The 22,086-nt window shown below is 36.0% G+C and overlaps 1 non-coding gene across 1 annotated transcript; it reads right to left on the bottom strand.

The window, feature by feature from the left end:
* Window positions 1-6,023: 6,023 nt before the first annotated feature.
* On the bottom strand, window positions 6,024-6,130 carry LOC141625577 (small nucleolar RNA R71). The gene has a single exon (XR_012535353.1). It is a non-coding gene; the product is annotated as a small nucleolar RNA R71 (small nucleolar RNA).
* Window positions 6,131-22,086: the final 15,956 nt, after the last annotated feature.

The following is a 22,086-nucleotide window of genomic DNA, read 5'->3' as shown; positions in this document are numbered from 1 at the left end:
AAGTCTCACACAATTAGTGATGTTTATCTCGTGGACGGTCTAAAACATAACTTGCTAAGCATATCTCAACTATGCGACACAGGTAACAAAGTAGTTTTTCATACTAATAGTTGTCGCATTATTATTGAAGGAACTAGCAATGTTATTCTAGAAGCCAACAGGAAAAGAAATGTTTATATGGTAGATTTAAATGTTGCGCCTACTAACTCTTTTTCATGTATGAAAGTTACACTTGATGATCCTTGTCTATGGCATAAACGATTTGGTCACATTATCTCACTAACCTTGAATAAACTCAAGAAGTGGGACTTGGTTGAAGAGTTACCTAAGATCAAGTTCGACCAAGAAAGGATGTGTGACACGAGTGCTAGGTGCAAACAAGTAAGATCATCGTTCAAACCAAAAAGAGTAGTAAGCACAAATCAAGCCTTGGAATTAGTACACATGGATTTATGTGGACCAATGAAGGTAAGGAGTAGAGGAGGTTCCAGGTACGTCTTTGTTCTTGTAGACGATTACTCAAGGTATGTATGGCCTATCTTCCTTCATTCAAAAGACGAAACATTTGATGAATTTGATTGTCTTATGAAACGTGTTCAAAACAAATATAAGACTAATCTTGTATCTATTCGTACGGTTCATGGCACCGAGTTTGCAAATCAAGCCTTCATATAATATTGTAGAGTTAATGGTGTAGGGCATAACTTTTCTGCACCAAGAACTCCTCAACAAAACGGTGTCGTTGATGTTAGAAATTAATAATCTCATTATTTAACATATTCATATATGTGACAATTAATTTAGTCATAAAATAATTACAAATCTTATGCATGAAAACTTTAATAAAAGAGATGGAAAAATCTATTTCTCACCATCTAATTTTCGGCCATTTTGGGCACCAACAAGATCTCCTTCTTGTTAGTTCTTGAGCTTTCCAACAATGGATGAACAAGGATTCAAGGATAGAATCCCTCCCAAAGATGAATACCCAAGGAATACTCTTAAAGACTAAAATAATATGATCTAGTATTAGGATTAGTCTTACTTAAAATTTTGACACAAAAATTTTGTTCTCTCTTGTTTTTCGGTTGAGAGAGAAGAGATTAGGTAGTTTATTTCTTTAGAATTTTCACAAATTATAGAGAGTATGATTATTTCTTACATTAGAAAAAATATGATAAGAGTGAATGAAAAATTGTAGAGGAAAAACCTCTTGGCATCACTAGAGAAAACCGGTTGGAGGGGGGGAGATTTTAAGCCCAATGCATGCAATAGTTGCTCTTCTCAAAAGCTATAGGGTTGCATGGCTAGTAGTTAGCTTTCATTATTGTGTTTTCCACTTAAAATAATTAACACAATTTTTCCACTAACTCCCTCCAATATTTCGGTACATATCTATAAAATGGGAGGTCCATTTTATTTTGTCATTTGTCAATTGTGACATATGTGACATGTTACTTAACATGTGAAATTGTAATGTATTTTTAACATATTAAAAATAAACATACTCATAAAATATGTCATATACAATATCGACTAGTAATTCGTAACTTCTTGTACCAAAATGGTTTATCAAATATAAATCACAACATCTTGTATTTATAATAAATCATTCATTTAATCTCAATTCAATATCAATTGTTTCGTAAACAATAATTTTATCCAAGTAATAAAAAATTTTGATTACTTAGACTATGTCTCATTTAATCAAATTACAATAAGATACGTTAACTTTACTCACAAAATCATCCGTCAATTTTAAGCAATTTAATTAACTCGTATCGGCATACGATTAATTAAATAATCAATTAAGAGTATTTCCCTATAGGTATGATCTAAGGGGATCAACTGATCACCACCGTCGCATGACAGTAATGTCAAACTCTATTCAGCCAATCATTACCGATATGTGTGGACCAGTTGATTGTAAAATATTACATCCCACATGTATTCTTAAAATGAGATTTAAATATGTGATCATCATGATCGACAGTTGTGATCACATTATTGTCGGAGGACACTTATTCCAACAATCTCCCACTTGTCCTCGACAAGTGTGCGTCACTAATTCTCTTGTCCTATTACTATCTCCCACTCAATGCAAGGTGTCTTTCAGGTCGTACTTGCAAGTGATCATATCGAGAGTGGTTTCCTCGATCTGGAGAATAACTGATTGACCGGAGTTATCTACCATAGATACCTTCCGAACGTGGCCACGCATTTCAAGTTCATTACTCCTCGAGTGGCTCTGGGATATTGTTATAACCCTGACAAGGGGTGGACAATTCCTATCGCACTTATTCCCTTCGACTAGCCACAGCTATGATAACCCAAAATATGCCCATTTGACCCCATTTACGAAGGTCGTAGTAACATAAATCAAAGTTAATCTGTAACTGTACCACCTTAAGCGAATAGTCTTTTGTCAAAAGAATCGACTCATTAGAATACTATAGTAGCTCTCGCCACGACCAGGCTATATAAATTTGCCAGAACTCTATAAGCGGTCATTAGCCCGACAAAGTGTTCCTAACAGTCTGCCTATGTGATCGACTAGTCGTCTTACATGACTTTATGGCACTTGAACTTGACATCAATCGCATCACACTCTAGTCACTTAGAGACGTCACCTCATATAAGTGACTATGGGCGAATACCATGTTAATCCGGGTTCACTTTAACGGGGTTATATATTGTCTCTACAACCCATTTGGATGTAACAAGGTGTAAAAGGAGTTTTTAGATTTTAAAAACTCGAACGACAAATGTGATTATCACATATGAATAGTCAATACCTGATTACTACTTCATATTCTATAATCCAGTTTGATCTTAAATGTAGTTGTTCAGCTCAATTCGATTGAACTGACACGACTCATCATGTTAAGCCTATGAGAAGGCTTTGGTTAGTAGGTTTTATCAACTTCTTGTACCTTACTCAACCTTACTACATACTCGTTTTCCTTTGTAATGTATATATTTGCATTACAAAACTTTCTGAGTACGTGTCGAGATCCAATCATGACATAGGCCCTCTAGCCTTAGAATAGCTCCCACTATTTTCACAGTGTGCGGGACTCAGCCTTCTTGCACATCTCATGATTGTAAGTGTACTCAATTTCCGTTGTAAATATTTCTCATTGTTATTTATTGCCTAGAACGATTCTAGAAAATCTATTTCTTAAAATGACATAGCCACAATGGTATCTTAACCATCCTAATGTATTTTGATAATGGTTTTGTCGAAAACCATGTGCAATCTCAATTGTCAATTGTCATTTGTGTAACACCCTTACACAAAATTTCATCAAGAACACTTTGCATTACATCCTTAATGCTTCTTCAAGCACTTAAGATTAATCTATATGGCTACTTGGTAACTATTACTTAAATTCGATTTGAAACAATTCATCATACTCAAAGTATATGAAGTGTTATACATCATTATTCAATTAATTGATCCGGCAGCGGAAGCAAATGGAATCAATCAAATGTGTTCAACTTGATTGAACTAGTCATGAATCTTATCAACATAAGACTTCTTATTTTGACGCTAATATCATTGATGTGACCATAATTAACGCACATTTAGTCCCCGAATTAGCCTTGTTCCCATGCTTTTTGGTGCATATTTGGGTCATTTACTATCTTTAGTTTTTTGTTTTGCATATTCTTTGAGATTTTGATCCCTTGGTAGGAAAGGAGTAAGAATCTTGCATTTTCATGGCAAAACAAGACTAAATTGATCGAATCCAATGACCAAGCATCAAGGAGAGACAAGATTAGAAGGCCTTTGTACATATGATAGTAGATGAGCAATGTTGAGAAAGGATCCTTGAGTCCTCGAGGAAATCCCCAAGGATTTCATGAAGAAAAGGGAAGAAAAGAAGAAGGAATTGTGCTGAACTACAATCCGAGCGGATTGTCTCCAATCCGCCCGTCTCCTCACAGCACAATCCGAGCGGTTTCCTCCAAAGACACTCGGATTGCACCGCCACAATCCGCCCGGATTCTCTTGAATCCGCTCGGATTCCATCGCCAGAATCCGCACGTCCCGACCCTAATCCGCACGGATTCCTTCACAGCCAATTTCGTCTTCTCCAAGCTACAAAGAAATAAGCCCTTCCTTCGGAAAATACCGGCTCCACCTTGCTCAATCTAAAAAGTGTAATTACTAGTTTAGCCCTTAGTTAACCCTAATGCATCCTCCCTAATTTTCACTATAAATACCCCATTAGTCTAATTAGAGGAGCATGTTCTTCTTATCAATAATTAGTGTAGTTAATATCAATCAAATCTCTCTTTAATATTGTAATCAAGTATTAATCAAGTTTTAATCCAAGTTTTAGTTCTTTAATCTCTCTCTTGTTCATCCTTTATTTTGGGTAATTGAAGATTATTTGGGTTATTATTGGGAGATTGACAACCTCTCAATCAAACATCAAGTACTTCTATTATTCTTGCTTTGTTATTGGAATCATTAGTAGGTATAATCTCTTAATCCCTTTTTAATTATTGTTAATTACTTTTATTTATTCATCATGTTTCAATTTGTTGGTATGATTGACAACCTTGCTAGCACGATCAACATGATAATAAGTGAGTAGTCTCTTAGCTAGGGTTAATGGGTGATTAGGGTAAACCAACATGGGGAATGATTCATGCTTAAATTAATATGCTTTCATGGTTTATTTGCTTGCTTGTTTTGATCTTAACTCATGCACATGTTATGTTTGATGAAATGCTAAGCCTATGAATCCTTGCATTTACCACCATCACCTATCTTTTCAATGAGACTTGTAAGACATAAACCAACTCGCGTCTCATTAGACCATGCATGTTGTTGAGTAGGGAAGATTAAGTCGACTTGTAGGTGTTGTACAATCTAATCGATTCGGCTCCGGGACCCAAACTTTCCTAGGATTGTAAGATATAACCCAACTCAATCCATCACAACAATAATTGCTTGCTTATAATTTGAGAACATGTTTGTATGATCAATTCCCATGATTCCCCTATGATCCCATGACACCCTAGTGCTTTTTAATCAATTGTTTACAATCCTTTTTAATTCATCTTGCTAGTTTATTTTCATTGCTATTTTAGTTAGTGACCTTCTACATCAACCCAAATTGTGACACCCCTAAGACACCGCTAGTTGCAATAGAAATCTCATTTCAATTCCCGTCCCTTGGGATCCGACCTTTACTTGCCTCTTTACTAATTGTAGAGTTGTTTTGTGAAGTTATAAATTGTGTTTTGATTCGACCGTGACCCAACGACCACATCTATTTGTGAACACGAAACGGACCGATCAAAAATGGCGCCGTTGCCGGGGACGGTGTTTGTTTGATTTAGATTTCTATTTATTGTTATTAGTTGTGTCTTTGCCTTGGGGAAGTAAAACCCCTCAAGGTTTGTTCTAATTGTTTTCGAGTTGTTTGATATTTTGCATGTCTAGAAGGTCACAAGGTGAATTGTTACCTTTAGACCGTGAAATCGAAAGAACCTTGACGAACAATAGGAGACTTGTTAGGAGGAATTTAAGAGGTATTAGTGAAGTTGTTCAACCAACTATTGAGTTCACCAACCCTTTCGCAATAGAAGGAGAGGAGAACCCATTACACAATACCCCACAAAATCAACCTACAATGCTTAAATTCTCGTCACACTCCGTACCCACCGAGGAGAACCTACCCAATGGTACTCCTACACCACAACATCTAACCGGAAACTTTATTGCCAAATCCGCCTTCATCCAATTAGTTGAAAGGAGCCAATTTGGGGGGATGCCTAGTGAAGACCCTCATTCTCATATGGAAACCTTTTGCGACTATTGTGATGCAATCTCTCAAACGGGTGTGACTCAAGACCAAATTAGATGGGTCTTATTTCCTTTTTCTCTAATCGGCACCGCGAAGCAATGGTTGAAGGGCCTTGATAAAGCCACTCTCGGAATTGATTCTTGGAAGAAGTTGGCTCTAGCTTTCTACAAAAAATTCTACCCACCGGAAAAGACTAACATGCTAAGAGCTCAAATTACGGGTTTTAAGCAAAGGGATGAAGAATCTTTGTATGAAGCTTGGGAGCGGTTCAAGGGAATTTGTCGCTCATGTCCTCACCATGGACTTAGCGAATGGTTCTTGGTACAACAATTTTGGAATGGTTTATATGAAGATTCAAGGAACATTCTCAACATGGGATCAAATGGAATGTTCACCGAAGTTGATGACAATCAAACATGGAAGAAGATTGAGGAAATGGCGGTCCATAACTCACAATATAGTAGACCTCGCAAGGCTACTAGAGGAGGTAAGCATGAAGTGGACTCCGTTACTCAATTGGGTGCTCAACTTAGTCCTCATATTGACACAATCAATTTGAAGTTTGAAAAAGCTATGGCTAGACTTGAAGAAGTCTCAAAATCACCAAAGCATCATGTTAATGCCATGACGGCATCCTCATCAATCCCAAGTGGGATATGTGAGAATTGTGGAACTTTGGGACATGACCAAAGTGAATGTAGGGGAACAAATGAACAAGTGAATGCTTTCCAAGCATACAAGAGTGGTACCCCTTATTCAAATTATTACAATGAGAACACCAAATTCCATCCAAATCTCTCATACAAAAGCCAAAATGTCCAAAACCTTCAAACAACATACACTCCACCACCCATGAGAAACCAAAATCAAAGACCCTTTTACAATCAAAATCAAGGTTACCAAAATCAAAATCCATACAATCACCAAAATGACCAAGGTTTTGATGTCCAAAAAGCGGTCCTCCAAATGCAAAAGAATCAACAAGAATTTTTCACTCAAATGCAAAAAGATAGCCAAGCAAAGGAAACCACCATCAACAACATCCTAGCTCACACCAAGATGTTGGAAACACAATTGACTCAACTAGCATCTTCAAGCTCACAAAGACAAAAGGGGCAATTATCACCTCAAAGTAATCCCCCTAGGCATGAAATGGTTAGTGCCATTCACTTGAGGAGTGGTACTAGGTATGAAGCACCGAAGAAGCAAGTTAAGGATGAAGTTGTGGAAGCTAGTGATAAGGAAGAAATTGTGCAAAACTCCAAAGATGGAGAATCATCAAAAGAAGAGAGTTCAAAGAAAGATGAAGACAAGGTCAAGGAGAAGGAGCCCATTGTGATTAGACTTCCTTTTCCAAGTCGTCAAGCCAAGCCCAAATTTGATGATCAACTTGGAAAATTCATGGAAATTGTCAAGAATTTGGAAGTCTCGATTCCTTTCACGGAATTAATCAATCACGTGCCGGCCTATGCGAAATACATGAAAGATATCCTCACAAAGAAGAAGTCAATCCGGAAACTTGAGACTATCGCCTTCACTAAGGTGAGTAGTGCAATACTTCAAGGGAGTTCACCTCCAAAGCTAAAGGATCCGGGAAGCTTCTCAATACCGTGTACCATTGGCGACACAACGATCAACAAAGCCTTATGTGATCTAGGGGCTAGTGTGAGTGTCATGCCATACTCGGTGAGTAAAAGGTTGGGGATGGGAGAGCTTAAATGCACCAACATCACACTCCAAATGGCCGATAGGTCGACGAAGACACCATTAGGGATATGGGAAGATGTCCCCGTGCGAATTGGGAAGTTTTTCATCCCGGTGGACTTTGTAATTGTTGATATGGAGGAAGATTCCAACATTCCAATCATTCTAGGAAGACCTTTCCTACACACCGCGGGTGCGGTGATTGATGTGAAACATGGTGAGCTCACTCTAGAAGTAGGAGATGAAAGCATAACCTTTAATCTTGACAAGACTATAAGAGCTCCTCGTTTGCATGAACCATGTTTCATGATTGATCATTATATCCGAAAGGATGAGAGGAAGAAATCGGAACTCCAATGGAAGAAGAAAATTGAAGATGCTCCATTCAAAGAGCAAGTGAATTGTGACAAGGAGAGCTTGCAAAGCTCATCAAAATCAACCAAAGAAGAAGAGGATGGCCTCATTGGCCAAGAGAAGAAATTGGGAGAGTTGTCCCCATCAAATCAAGAAATTTTCAATGATCAACTTAATGAAGTTTGTGGTCTTTGGGACGACGAATTTGAAGGGATTTTTAATCCCTACATTGGTAATGCCATCGATCAAGATCAACAACAAGGGCAAAGGTCTATTGAAGAGCTTTACAACGATAATGAACAAGCTTTTGATTATTTCTTCAAGGTGTTGAGCAACATCAACAGCACCTTGAACATGCCCCCTTGACATCTCATCAAGAATGAGAGTTTGGTGGAGTCCTCCCTAAACCACCGTTTGTAAATACTTCTAACTCCCTAACTCGCATTTCAATTCTTGTATTGCATTTTTGTCATCTTTGGATTTGTTTTATTTACTTTGATCAAGATAATTGTCATGATAGAGAGAAGTGAGGGAGGGACTAATAATTTCAATTGATGTGTAGTGTTTTAGCTTAGTGTGGGGATGACAATTGCCTTGGCTATCCATGCCTAGTAATGCCCCCACAATGGAGAACACAAGATTTGAAGAAGAATAGAAGAATGGTGAGGGAAATGCATTGTACACGGATGGAACTGAATCCGGGTACAAAGGGGTCGAATCCGAGCGGATTCAGGAGAATCCGCCCGTCTTCAGAAAATCCGAGCGTACTGCAGCAAAGACGCCCGTCCGAATCGAGTGAATTTTGAAAATTTTTGATCGTGGATCGAATCCGGGCGTCCTGAGCAGCAATCCGCCCGTCTTGAAGAATCCACCCGTCTTGAAAGAAAGACGTCCGTCTTTTCAGCTGAGGAAAACAAGAAAAATTTCCTGGACTGAAATCCGTCCGTCTTCAGCAAAAGACGCCCGTCCCGTATCAAACAAATCCGAGCGTCTTCGAAGGAATCCGCCCGTCTTTAGGCGAGCTTTTCTAACCCAGAAAAGGCAGAATCCGCCCGTCTTACCCCTGCAGCTCGAAAATTTCGGTCTTTATAAAACCCTACCCACCTTCATTCATTCATTCATAACACTACTTCAAAACACCAAAACCCTCATCCTCTCCATCACAAAAACAAAATCCCTCAACTACATTCACCAAAATCAAATCAAATCATCCTTTCAACAACAAATTAATCACTCCTCCTTCATCAAAAATCAAAACCAAGCACAAATCTTCAACCTTTGAGTCGATTTTTGAATTCATAAAGGCAAAGCCTTTCACCTTTAAATCGATTTGGGTACACTACAAATTGAAGACTTTTCATTCTTTTCTTGGTTAATTCATCAATGGCAAGGACTAAGGGAGCAACAAAGGCAACAAAGGCACCAAAGACACTTTCACAAAGGCAAAAGGCTCTTCAAGCAAAGAAAGCATTGGCCATGGTGGTAGCAACACCAAACTTGGAAGTGCAGCAACAACAACAACCTTCTATGGGAGCAACAACATCTTCTACTCCGGAAATCGATCAACTTTTGCATTATCCAGAGGTAACTTTTATTTCCGAAACCCATAGAAATACTTTTGCCAAGTTTGCTAGGAAATCAATTCAATCTACCAAATTTATTTGTGAAGACACCTTGGATAAGTTAGGTGTCCTTGAGCAAACTAGAGCGTTTTTCAAGGCCATGGGGTTGAAGAAATTGTTTGAAACAAAGGAATTGACATACCCCTCCCTTACCTTGAAATTTTTGAGTTCTTTGAAAGTCACCAAAGTTGAGACTAGGGAAAATCTCGAGTTTCGTCTAGCTAATGTTAGTAGACGCATTTCCTTTAGAGAATTGGGTGAAATTTTGGGTCTTAGTGATGAACCGAGTTATTTTAAGAATTATGGGAAGTATGACCCCGACCCTCTTTGGAAGGCAATTTCCGGGAGGAAATTTGAGGACTTTCATGCGAGTCGTGCTCTTTTAGTCCACCATCCGGGCATAAGAGTATGGCACAAGGTCATGGGAAACACCATAATTGCAAGGAAAGATACCAACCATTTCACCAAACTTGATTTTATTCTTCTTGAATCGGCTTTGAACATTGGAAGAGTACATACCAAGCCTTACAATTCTTTGAGGCTCTTGGTAGATAGATGGCTCAACATTGATTGTGGGAAGAAGGGCACTACCGTTATTGTCAATGGCGGCCTAGTCACTATCCTAGCTAAGTACTTTGATCCTAACTTCAACAAGGATAACAAGTACAAAGCAAAGGAGGGTGGTCATCTTGTTGATATGCATACTATGATAAACAAGTACAAGTGGGTTGCCCATAACCCTCTTGACACTAAGTATGGATGGCTCACTAGTGAAGCTAGATCGTTCACTTTGCCTTCAAAGATTTGTCGTCTAAGTGTCCACCGGACCAATTATCGACTTCCCCTTTCTAAAGAGGCCGAGTATATTATTCAACAACAAAAGGGTGAACTTGAAATTCCCTCCTCTTCCATTGTCATACCACCTTACCCCTTTGAGTATCAAGAGTTCAAGCCGGAAGGGATTGAAGCAAGAAATGACTATGTGACTCTTCTCATGCAAGCAATGCACAAGCAAGCCTTTGAAGATCGGAAAAACGCTTACTTGGCTCAATATCCACCCCTCATACACTTAGCTAGGCAAGGACTACTTGATCCATCATGTCCTTTGCCTAGTTGGGCGGATAGAGAAGTCCTATTTCCGGGTGCATCTAGGGTCGTTTCGGGTGACAATGAGGTTGTTGGTAATGAAGAAGTCGATGATAACATTGGTGAAGAAGCAAGTGAAGGAGGAGAGGATGATGAAGAAGATGATGAGCAAGATAAGGAAGAAAGTGATGAAGCAAATGAAGAAGGAAGTGGCAATGTGACCACTTCTAATGAGGAAAGTGATGATGGTGATGACATGATGGATGATTAGCAAGCCTTGGAGACTCCTACCCTCTCATGGTTTGTCTATTTCTCTCTTTATTTTTATTATTTTTCTTGATCATTGTTGGAGTAGTCCTAGCACCATAGAGGACTCACACCTCGGTACCATGGACGTGTTCTCATTTTATTGTTCCCATTTTCAAAATCCAAAATGACAAATTCGTTTCATGCATTGCATAGTGTGTGCATGAACTACACCCGGCCTTGGACATTAGCAATAGTGTCTCACTCGGTTTGGGGAAGTTAATGCATACACATCGGGAGGTAATTTAAATTATCCTCTCCGTCATAAACAAAAACCATGCATCATGTAGTATAGCTTAGTATATATTGCATTTAGCATAAGAAATCATGCACCATCTTTGCATAATTTCCATCATTTTGGCCATTGAGGACAATGCCCATATTAGTGTGGGGATGTGAATTCTAACATTTAACTCTTATTCAAAAATCCAAAAAAATTGAAAAATTTCGAAAATCATTAAAACTTGAAAACTTGAAAACCCAAAAACATGTTTATTTCCTTTTATAGTCTTGTATAAATTGTTTTGTATATATTGTGTTTGTTCTATCCTTGTTCACATTGATCGAATACGCCACATCCGAGACATGAGGATATTGAAGACCGCATGGTATGATCTTTCCAATCTCCTTTTTCCTCTTTATGTTAATGACTATGTGGCTTTATTTTGATTGATGCGGTATAACAATGTGAACTTAGGACTTGCATTTACCTTATATGTCATATTAGTTGATAAAATCACTTGCATTAGGATGTTTATATTAGTTGCATCATGGCATGTAGTTGCATGTTAGAAATGTTTTGAAAATGCCTAATTTGGAACTTTGACAAGAGCAACTAAGCCATTACAAATACTTGTTCAACTTAAGACTTTGTCTACTAGAATGGTTGTAAAACACCCTAGATAGTGTCATACTAGTGTCTTTTGACCCATGACCCAAAGCCTAGTCAAGGGTTTGCATGTGAGTCACCTATCCAACCCCGTGATGCGATGTGGACTTGGTTAACTTGTCTAGGTGACCTTGTTTGACCTTGTGGTAAGGCAACCCAAAATTATTTCCTATCAATAAGCTTGAAGTGCTCATTTCAAAGAATTTTGTCATGTGGAAGTAATTTAATGCCAAGAAAACCTCAAATGTTATGAATTGTTGAATGTTGAGAAATTTTAAGTTGTTTTGATGGAGGCGTACCACTTCGATGTGCTTTGGTGCGGGATCCATTGAATTGGGCCCCCACACGGTTGTGAGTTCGGCCGCCCAGAGACAGAGTGACTATCACCCCGAAAAGCTATTGTCTAGAGGTTAACCGGTTGCCTAATAAGCGATTGGCGAAAGCAAAGGACACTAGCCCGGAAGGGACAAACCCCATCTTAAATTTTTGAAATGTGAAAGTGAAATGAGGACAATTTTGAATACTAGTCATATCCACCCGTTGTGTATAAAGATTTGAGCATTTCATTCCCAAAAGGCCTTTTTGCCAAGCCACTTGGTCGAGCTTGGGACGATCCATGACCTTTACTTTTGTAAAGAATTCGAGACATGTCATGTCATATGCTACTAGCATCATAGGGATCATCATTCCACCACCATCCGATCGCTCTTGACGAAAGCATTTGGAAATTGATGACGAAAGTAGTCTAGTTTAACAACATTTGGAGGTGATTTAGTGCCATCCTCTTAGCCTTAGTAATTTGTTGAACTAGTATTTGTGAAAGATTACATGCTCTTAAATTTGTTCCTCTTTAGTGCCTCCGCCGCTTGATGAGGAAGTGGCTATTCTTTTTGTAGATGCATCCATTATGTGATTTTGTGTGCTTAATGTTTGGATGTGTCGCCATTTTGGTAAGACCCACCTTGCCTTGAAAGAAGGCATCCTACCTCATGGTTGTCTTGTTGTGAGTTGAAGGGGCGGAGTGAGACCCGCTAATTGTCTCATATCGGCTATATTATTAGGATAGGTTAGTATTGGTCCTAGTCTTTGCCACCTCTTTACTCGGGACGAGCAAAGGTTCGGTTTGGGGATATTTGATGTGACCATAATTAACGCACATTTAGTCCCCGAATTAGCCTCGTTCCCATGCTTTTTAGTGCATATTTGGGTCATTTACTATCTTTAGTTCTTTGTTTTGCATATTCTTTGAGATTTTGATCCCTTGGTAGGAAAGGAGTAAGAATCTTGCATTTTCATGGCAAAACAAGACTAAATTGATCGAATCCAATGACCAAGCATCAAGGAGAGACAAGATTAGAAGGCCTTTGTACATATGATAGTAGATGAGCAATGTTGAGAAAGGATCCTTGAGTCCCCGAGGAAATCCCCAAGGATTTCATGAAGAAAAGGGAAGAAAAGAAGAAGGAATTGTGCTGAACTACAATCCGAGCAGATTGTCTCCAATCCGCCCGTCTCCTCACAGCACAATCCGAGCGGTTTCCTCCAAAGACGCTCGGATTGCACCGCCACAATCCGCTCGGATTCTCTTGAATCCGCTCGGATTCCATCGCCAGAATCCGCACGTCCCGACCCTAATCTGCACGGATTCCTTCACAGCCAATTTCGTCTTCTCCAAGCTACAAAGAAAGAAGCCCTTCCTTCGGAAAATACCGGCTCCTCCTTGCTCAATCTAAAAAGTGTAATTACTAGTTTAGCCCTTAGTTAACCCTAATGCATCCTCTCTAATTTTCACTATAAATACCCCATTAGTCTAATTAGAGGAGCATGTTCTTCTTATCAATAATTAGTGTAGTTAATATCAATCAAATATCTCTTTAATATTGTAATCAAGTATTAATCAAGTTTTAATCCAAGTTTTAGTTCTTTAATCTCTCTCTTGTTCATCCTTTATTTTGGGTAATTGAAGATTATTTGGGTTATTATTGGGAGATTGACAACCTCTCAATCAAACATCAAGTACTTTTATTATTCTTGCTTTGTTATTGGAATCATTAGTAGGTATAATCTCTTAATCCCTTTTTAATTATTGTTAATTACTTTCATTTATTCATCATGTTTCAATTTGTTGGTATGATTGACAACCTTGCTAGCACGATCAACATGATAATAAGTGAGTAGTCTCTTAGCTAGGGTTAATGGGTGATTAGGGTAAACCAACACGGGGAATGATTCATGCTTAAATTAATATGCTTTCATGGTTTATTTGCTTGCTTGTTTTGATCTTAACTCATGCACATGTTATGTTTGATGAAATGCTAAGCCTATGAATCCTTGCATTTACCACCATCACCTATCTTTTCAATGAGACTTGTAAGACATAAACCAACTCGAGTCTCATTAGACCATGCATGTTGTTGAGTAGAGAAGATTAAGTCGACTTGTAGGTGTTGTACAATCTAATCGATTCGGCTCCGGGACCCAAACTTTCCTAGGATTGTAAGATATAACCCAACTCAATCCATCACAACAATAATTGCTTGCTTATAATTTGAGAACATGTTTGTATGATCAATTTCCATGATTCCCCTATGATCCCATGACACCCTAGTGCTTTTTAATCAATTGTTTACAACCCTTTTTAATTCATCTTGCTAGTTTATTTTCATTGCTATTTTAGTTAGTGACCTTCAACATCAACCCAAATTGTGACACCCCTAAGACACCGCTAGTTGCAATAGAAATTTCATTTCAATTCCCGTCCCTTGGGATCCGACCTTTACTTGCCTCTTTACTAATTGTAGAGTTGTTTTGTGAAGTTATAAATTGTGTTTTGATTCGACCGTGACCCAACGACCACATCTATTTGTGAACACGAAACGGACCGATCAATCATGTGGATTTATCTCCATAAATCTGGATATTAAAGATGTATTATAATACTCCAAAAGTCTTAAATCATTCCCAATGATCAATATGTCATCCACATATAAAACTAATTAAAATTTCCGTAACTCCCACTAAACTCCATGTATAAACACAACTTCTCAACTTATCGAGAAAAGTTTTTATAACATGATTAAAACATTGATTCCAACTCATTGATGTCTTACTTAAGACCCTCTCTATAGTTTCACATTATCTTAGGATTGCAAGAATCTACAAAACTCAAGACATGTATTGAATACATTCCTTCTAATTGAAGAAGTGGGTTTTAGATTCACTCGCTATTTATATATCATCATAATGAAATACAATCCCTAAGAAGATCCGAATAGTGCAAAACACTTTGCAATTAATCAAGCTTTGATATCTTTCTTCGATATCTAACAATTCCACTTGGAATTTATTTCGGATTTTCATGGCTCTAAGCCTTGTATTGAGTTGTGACTTAAACACTCTCATGTAAGTCATATGTTAATTACTTTCCAGAAGTAATTAACTTGAATCAAACAATTTCTTTGTAAGTTGTAAGCTCTTTACTTTCTAAAAGTAACATTAATTCATCATCTTCAACAAGTGATGACTTTAACCTCCTAGGTTTTGAAGAAACAACGTCTTACACAAAACGTCTCATGTAGCCAAGAAAGACCAGTTTCTTGTGTTGGGAAATGTGTCCTCAACAATAGTGCGATCACATGATTTAAATATCATTATTAAATCTCATTTTAAGAATACAATTGGGAAGTAATATTGTTATATCACAACCGTCAACATATATCGGTAATGATTGGTGACTAGAGTTTGACATTCTTGTCGTGTGACGGTGGTGATCGATTGACCCCTAGGTCATACCTAAAGGGCAATACTCTTAATTGATTATTTAATTAATCGTATAATGTTGCGAGTTAATTAAATTACTTGAAAATTGACGGACGATTTTGGAAGTATAATTTACGTATCAAATTGAAATGTGATTAAATGAGATACGGTCTGAGTAATTGAATTGTATCATTACTCGGATGAAATTATTGTTTAAAGAAACAATTGGAATTGAATGAATTATTATAAATACAATCTGTTGTGATTTATAAATTGGTAAAATATTTTGGCACAAGTAATTATGAAATTACTAAGTCGATTTTTGTATGTGACGTATTTTTATTAATACGTTGATTTTTAATATGTTAAAAATACATAACAAATTTATGTTACATGTGACATGTTACATATTGAGAAATTGACAAAAATAATATGGACACCATATTATGATAGTGCCGAAATAATGGAGGTGCAATTAGCTAAAGATTGTGTTTATATTTTAATTAGAAAACATAATGATGAAATAGCTAGGTAGCCATGCAACCCTACTCATCTTGTGAAGACCAATATGGGCATGCATTGGCTCCCCAAAAGCACCTCCACCCACCCGGTTTTCCATGTGAGAAATGGCAAGGGTTTTGTCTTATTTTTCCTACATACATCACTTGGTGAAGTTAGTGTATCATTCCATTTTTATTCCATCATCCAAAATAAGATTTCTAGAGAGAATAAAATCCCCTCTTCTTCTCTCATCAAACCGAAAACACATAAGTGTTTATAAAAGTTTTTGGTTCAATTTTCTACAAGATTAATATTATACTAGATCAAATAATATTAATTAGATTAAGAGAAAGCCTTGGGTATAAAGCTTAGGGAGAGATCTTATACTTAGATCTTTGTTCTTCCATAAGGATAAGCTCAAGAACAAGAGAGAAAGGTGATCTCTCTTGTGCCCAATATAACCGAAATACTACAATGTAAGAATATGATTTCTCCTCCTTTGATATATTGTTTGCATGCATAAAATCCGTTTTAATTTTATGACAAATTAATTTAGACATATATGAGTATGTTAAATATGTATATGAATCTACATTTCCTTCAATCGGTATCAAGAGCCACGGTTGTTTGCATGCAAATTGGTTAAAAGTTTTTCCGAGTTATATGAATAACAAATAAAACTTGTAAAATTTGTGTTATTATGATATATCACGAAATAATTACATGCATGTTAATATTTCTGGTCCTAAAGTGTTTTAGGATATTTTGGTTAATTTTTCGGATTTTTATTGTTCATATTTAACAATAATGACATTTAAATGTGATTTTATGAGTAAAAATGTCATTTTTGGTCGAAAATTAGCTATACTTCGAATTTTCACTTGGTTTTTGGATATGTTGTCACATATATTATTTTGAGATAACCTGTAATTTTTCATAATTTTTGCACTTGTTATGCTCGAAAAATGATTTTTTTTCATTATTAAATATGGATTTAAGAGAAAAATAGGTTAATAAGAGTTAAATTTCGAATCTGGTCATAGAAAATTTATATGTTGTCACATGCAATTTTACAAGATGTGTGTAAAATAATTGGCTATAAAGAAGTCTTTTAGCATGATTTATGAATTTTTGAAGAAAAATGGCATAAATAGTGACATTATTAATGAAAATTAATAAAATATAATCTATGACTTAGGAAAAACGTCTAATGTTGCATTTTATTATATTTTTCAGATCTAAAATTGAAAAGTTAATGAAAATAATTTTTTTCCATGTTTTTATGATTATTTTATTAAATATCGATAAACCGCAACATTGTTTTTCCGGAAAATTTTCGAAATTTTTAACCTAAGATTTTGAACATTATGAGTGTCATGGAATTTTTCCAGAATGTTCATGAATTTAAATTTCAAATTTTGAATTTATTTGGAATTTTTGGATTTATTTGAAGTTTAATAGCTTAATTTTGTATTTTTGGCCCATTTATGAACAATTTTGTAAATAAAAGTTAATTATGGTCAAATTATTAGTGAAGACTATATTTTGAGTCCTAAGAGGTTAGGGTAATTAACTTATGCATAAATATGAGTTTATGTATTTTTGTGATTATAAAATGTTGAAATCACGCAAATCCGTAAAAACCGAGTAATATATGATATTGGCTAATTAAAAGGCGATTTAGCATAAAAATTGAGCATGTTCATACATATTATAATGCTGCATTTTTCTTTATGATTGTCATAATTTTAATTTATGTAATTTTGAATTATGTAATTTTACTTAGTATGGCCTTAGATTTAATTGGTATTTCCCGAAATGTATGGGAATATCGATTCGGTTGTAATTTTATTTGTGATCTCGTATCACCGTTTTGTAATTTAATAGATTTATTTTATTTTAGTTACAAATGTATAATAGGAAATTATGTAATTTATTATGTAATTTTATTCATTCCGGAGTTCCCAAAGACGGATTTCTTCAAGAATGGCGATACATAAAGACGGTGTTACCTCGAGATGCGTGCCACAACCGAAGTTCAAGGGACCAATGGAGTTGGTTTCCGAATATGTAATAGTTAAAGAGTTTTTCTATTTTAGGAAAGGCCATACTAGGATTTATTTATTTTTATGCTTGCATTTTATTTTATGTCACATGCATCGCTAAATCGCCATAACTAAACATGCATCCTTATTTTATCGAGTTTATCGACCGTGTCAATTAAAATTATCGTAGTTCACCGCTTTAGTTCACTTAAAACGTGATAGATAATAAATTGACATGACCTCTCGCTAAAATAAACAATTGAGACATAGCCTTACCAAATAGTAGAAACCATGAAAACCTATTTCGCGAGGGAGTGCACTCGGCCCTACCGGGGTACAAACCTTGTTACGTAGGGGAAGTGGGTGATGAATGTTAATCCACCGAATTCATGTTGATAAGGGATGAATCGGCCCTACCGTGCCCAAGTTGATGTGGATTTGGATCATGGACACATTTATTCGAAATTTGGATTGAACTCAACAAAAGTTTTTCGATAAGGGATGTATCGGCCCTACCGTGCCCTTGTCGGATGTGTTTTGGGCTATAGATAATTTTTAATGTAATATTATCGACCAAGAGTTCTAAAAGTAGAATCGATTAAAGAGTTAATCCACCGAGTTATATTGATAAGGGATGAATCGGCCCTACCGTGCCCAAGTTAATATGAATTTGGATCTTGGAATCATTTATCATAGTTGGGTAGAGGTCACTATGTAAATGCTTTACTTGTTATCTACAAGTATTATTATAACGATGAATGTTTTGTTTTCACTATTCCGTTATTTTATTGTTCTATTTCTTTACCACAATTCATATACGATTTCATTTCGTTTTTGATTCAAATCTCCATTAAAATATCGTAACTAAAGACAAATATGAGTTTGCTTCTAAAACCTCAAATGAACCATTGCTAAGGATCTCTTGTAAAGAGTATAGATTAAAGTTATTCATTATCAAACAGGTTTTTGATTCTTGACTAACACATCTACTTGCAATGGATTGTTTTTTCATGTACTTAAATGCATTAAGTACATCGAAGCGATAAAATTGTTTTGGTAATTAGTTTTGTCAAGAATTCGTAATTGACCAAAATAACGCAACCACTTCAATGAAAGTTTTTAAGACTAAAACGAACAAATGAAGAGTAATCTTCATGAATTCAATTTTGCTTCTCAAAGCAAAGACTCATTGAAATGAGTGGGAGCATTCTCTTAAACCGTTAAGATGAGGACGAGGTTCAAGAAGTAATGGAATTGATACAAGGTAATGTTAAAGGTAAAGTTGTTGAGAATAACGATACTAAACCTTTCAATCCCGACCGATAAAGTTTCCATTGTCTTAAAATGTTGGACACGAGAAAGGAAACTACCCCAAATTATTGAAGAATCAACAAGTTAGTTGTGGGACATCTAATGGGACCTTCTTCTTTAAAAATGTTTATTTGATTAAACATAAATTTTGCTAGTACTACTTCGTCAATATTAGAAACCAGTGGAGGTTTTCATCATTATGTTTGATACATAGGATGATTAGAATATGATGACTAGCAACAATGAAGTTGAGAAAAAGAGTCATTGTGTACTAAATCTAGTTTTTGGGTTTGGAGTTATGCTTAATTGTGACTATTAAGTACATAAACTCTAAATTAGAATACAAACTTGTTACGATACAAAAGAGGTTTCACTTTTGTGACCCTTTACACCACGATTTGATATATGGCTAGCCCATTATCAAGGTGATAATATTCTAAACCAAACTAGAACGATATATCATGAAGATGATACAAGACTCAAATTGGTAACCCAAGATTAAACCTTAAAATTTTGGAATGATGAACGCAAAGAGTTATCGAGTACTCTTGAAACCATTAGATTGTTAATGGTATATGCGTATCTTGTATTCAAAGCAAGATGTCTCGTGCCTTTTGTTTGAAAAAGGAGATGTAAATCATTGATCCAAAATAGGTTGATCATTTTCTTTTACCAACGATTTAAGTTGACACTAGTGTGTTCACTTAATAAGGTAAATAGAGAAATCTTTGAAGATGTTCAAGAGTTCAAGGAATCACGATATAGTCGTGATGGGATTATCAAAGTGAAGACTTTGATATAAGCCAAAGGAAATGTGATATAGTATCACAAGTTAATCTCTCTTAGCACGCATTATGAAATAATGTGTGGATGGATAAGAAATCAAACACTATTCGATATGGTTTGGACTTCAATCAAGTTACTTTGAGTTACTTGATCCTTTTGGGGATTTTATCATTTTTGTCTAAATTATTTTTCCACTAATACGAATCATATGAGATATGAAATGGTAAGGGTACCATGGTTGTAAGTTTTCACAAGAAACAAATGCTCATTTTTCCCTTTCAATTTTCACGAGTACAACGGGTTTGCGGCTCATGAAGCTGTCTTTCTAAAATACAAGTTTATTTTTAGAAGACATAGTGGGAGAAATTATTCAAAGAGCCACAAAGATGTTATGTCGCAAGAAACTGGTCTTTCTTGGCTACGTGAGATGTTTTGTGTAAAACGTTGTCGCAAGAAACTGATCTTTCTTGGCTACATGAGACGTTTTGTGTAAGACATTGTTTCTTCAAAACCTAGGAGGTAAAAATTCGTCACTTGTTAAAAATGATGAATTCATGTTACTTTTAAGAAAGTAAAGAGCTTATAACTTACAAAGAAATTGTTTGATTCAAGATTGATTACTTCTGGAAAGTAATGAACATATGACTTACATAAGAGTGTTTAAGTCACAACTCAATACAAGGCTTAGAGCCATGAAAATCCGAAATAAAAGGCTTGATTAGTGACAAAGGGTTTTGCACTAATAAAGAGAGATTTCAAGGTTTGATTGGTTGCAAAGGGTTTTGCACCAATTGAAATGCTTAAGTCTATTTGGATCTTCTTAGGGATTGTGTTTCATTATTATGAAATACATAGCGAGTGAATCTAAAACTCACTTCTTCAATTAGAAGGAATGTATTCAATACATGTCTTGAGTTTTGAAGGTTCTTGCAATCCTAAGATAATGTGAAACTTAAGAGAGGGTCTTAAGTAGGACATCAATGAGTTGGAATCAACATTTTTGGATCATGTGATAAAACATTTCTCGATAAGCCGAGAAGTTGTGTTTATACATGGAGTTTAGTGGGAGTTACGGAATTTTAATTAGTCCGATATGTGGATGACATATTGATCATCATGAATGATTTAAGACTTTTGGAGTATTATAATACATCTTTATTATCCGGATTTATGAAGATAAATCCACATGATATTAGCGTCAGTAAGAAGTCTTATGTTGATAAGATTCATGACTAGTTCAATTAAATTGAACATATTTGATTGATTCCATTTGCTTCCGCTGCCGGATCAATTAAATAGGTAATGATGTATAACACTTCATATACTTCGAGTATGATGAATTGTTTTCAAAATCGAATTTTAGTAATCTTTGCCAAGTACGCCATAAAGATTACCCTTAAGTGCATGCAGAAGCATTAAGAAAGTAAAGCAGAGTGTTTATGATGCAATTTTGTGTAAGGGTGTTACACAAGTGACAATTGACAATTGAGGTTGCGCATGGTTTCCGACAAAACCATAATCAAAACACATTAGGATGGTTAAGATACCATTATGGCTATGATAATTAAGAAATAGATTTTCTAGAATCGTTCTAGGCAATAAAGAACAATGAGAGATATTTATAACGGAAATTGAGTACACTTGCGATCATGAGATGTGCAAGAAGGATGAGTCCCGCACACTGTGAAAACAGTGGGAGCTATTCTTAGGCTAGAGGGCCTATGTCTTGATTGGATCTCGACTCGTACTCAGAAAGTTTTGTAATGCAAATGTATACATTACAAAGGAAAACGAGTATGTAGTGAGGTTGAGTAAGGTACAAGAAGTTGATAAAACCTACTAACCAAAGCCTTCTCAAAGGCTAAACATGATGAGTCATGTCATTTCAATTGAATTGA

Source organism: Silene latifolia, chromosome 1 (assembly GCF_048544455.1).
Source record: "Silene latifolia isolate original U9 population chromosome 1, ASM4854445v1, whole genome shotgun sequence".
Taxonomy (NCBI): Eukaryota; Viridiplantae; Streptophyta; class Magnoliopsida; order Caryophyllales; family Caryophyllaceae; genus Silene; species Silene latifolia.
This window is presented reverse-complemented; position numbering and strand designations above follow the sequence as displayed.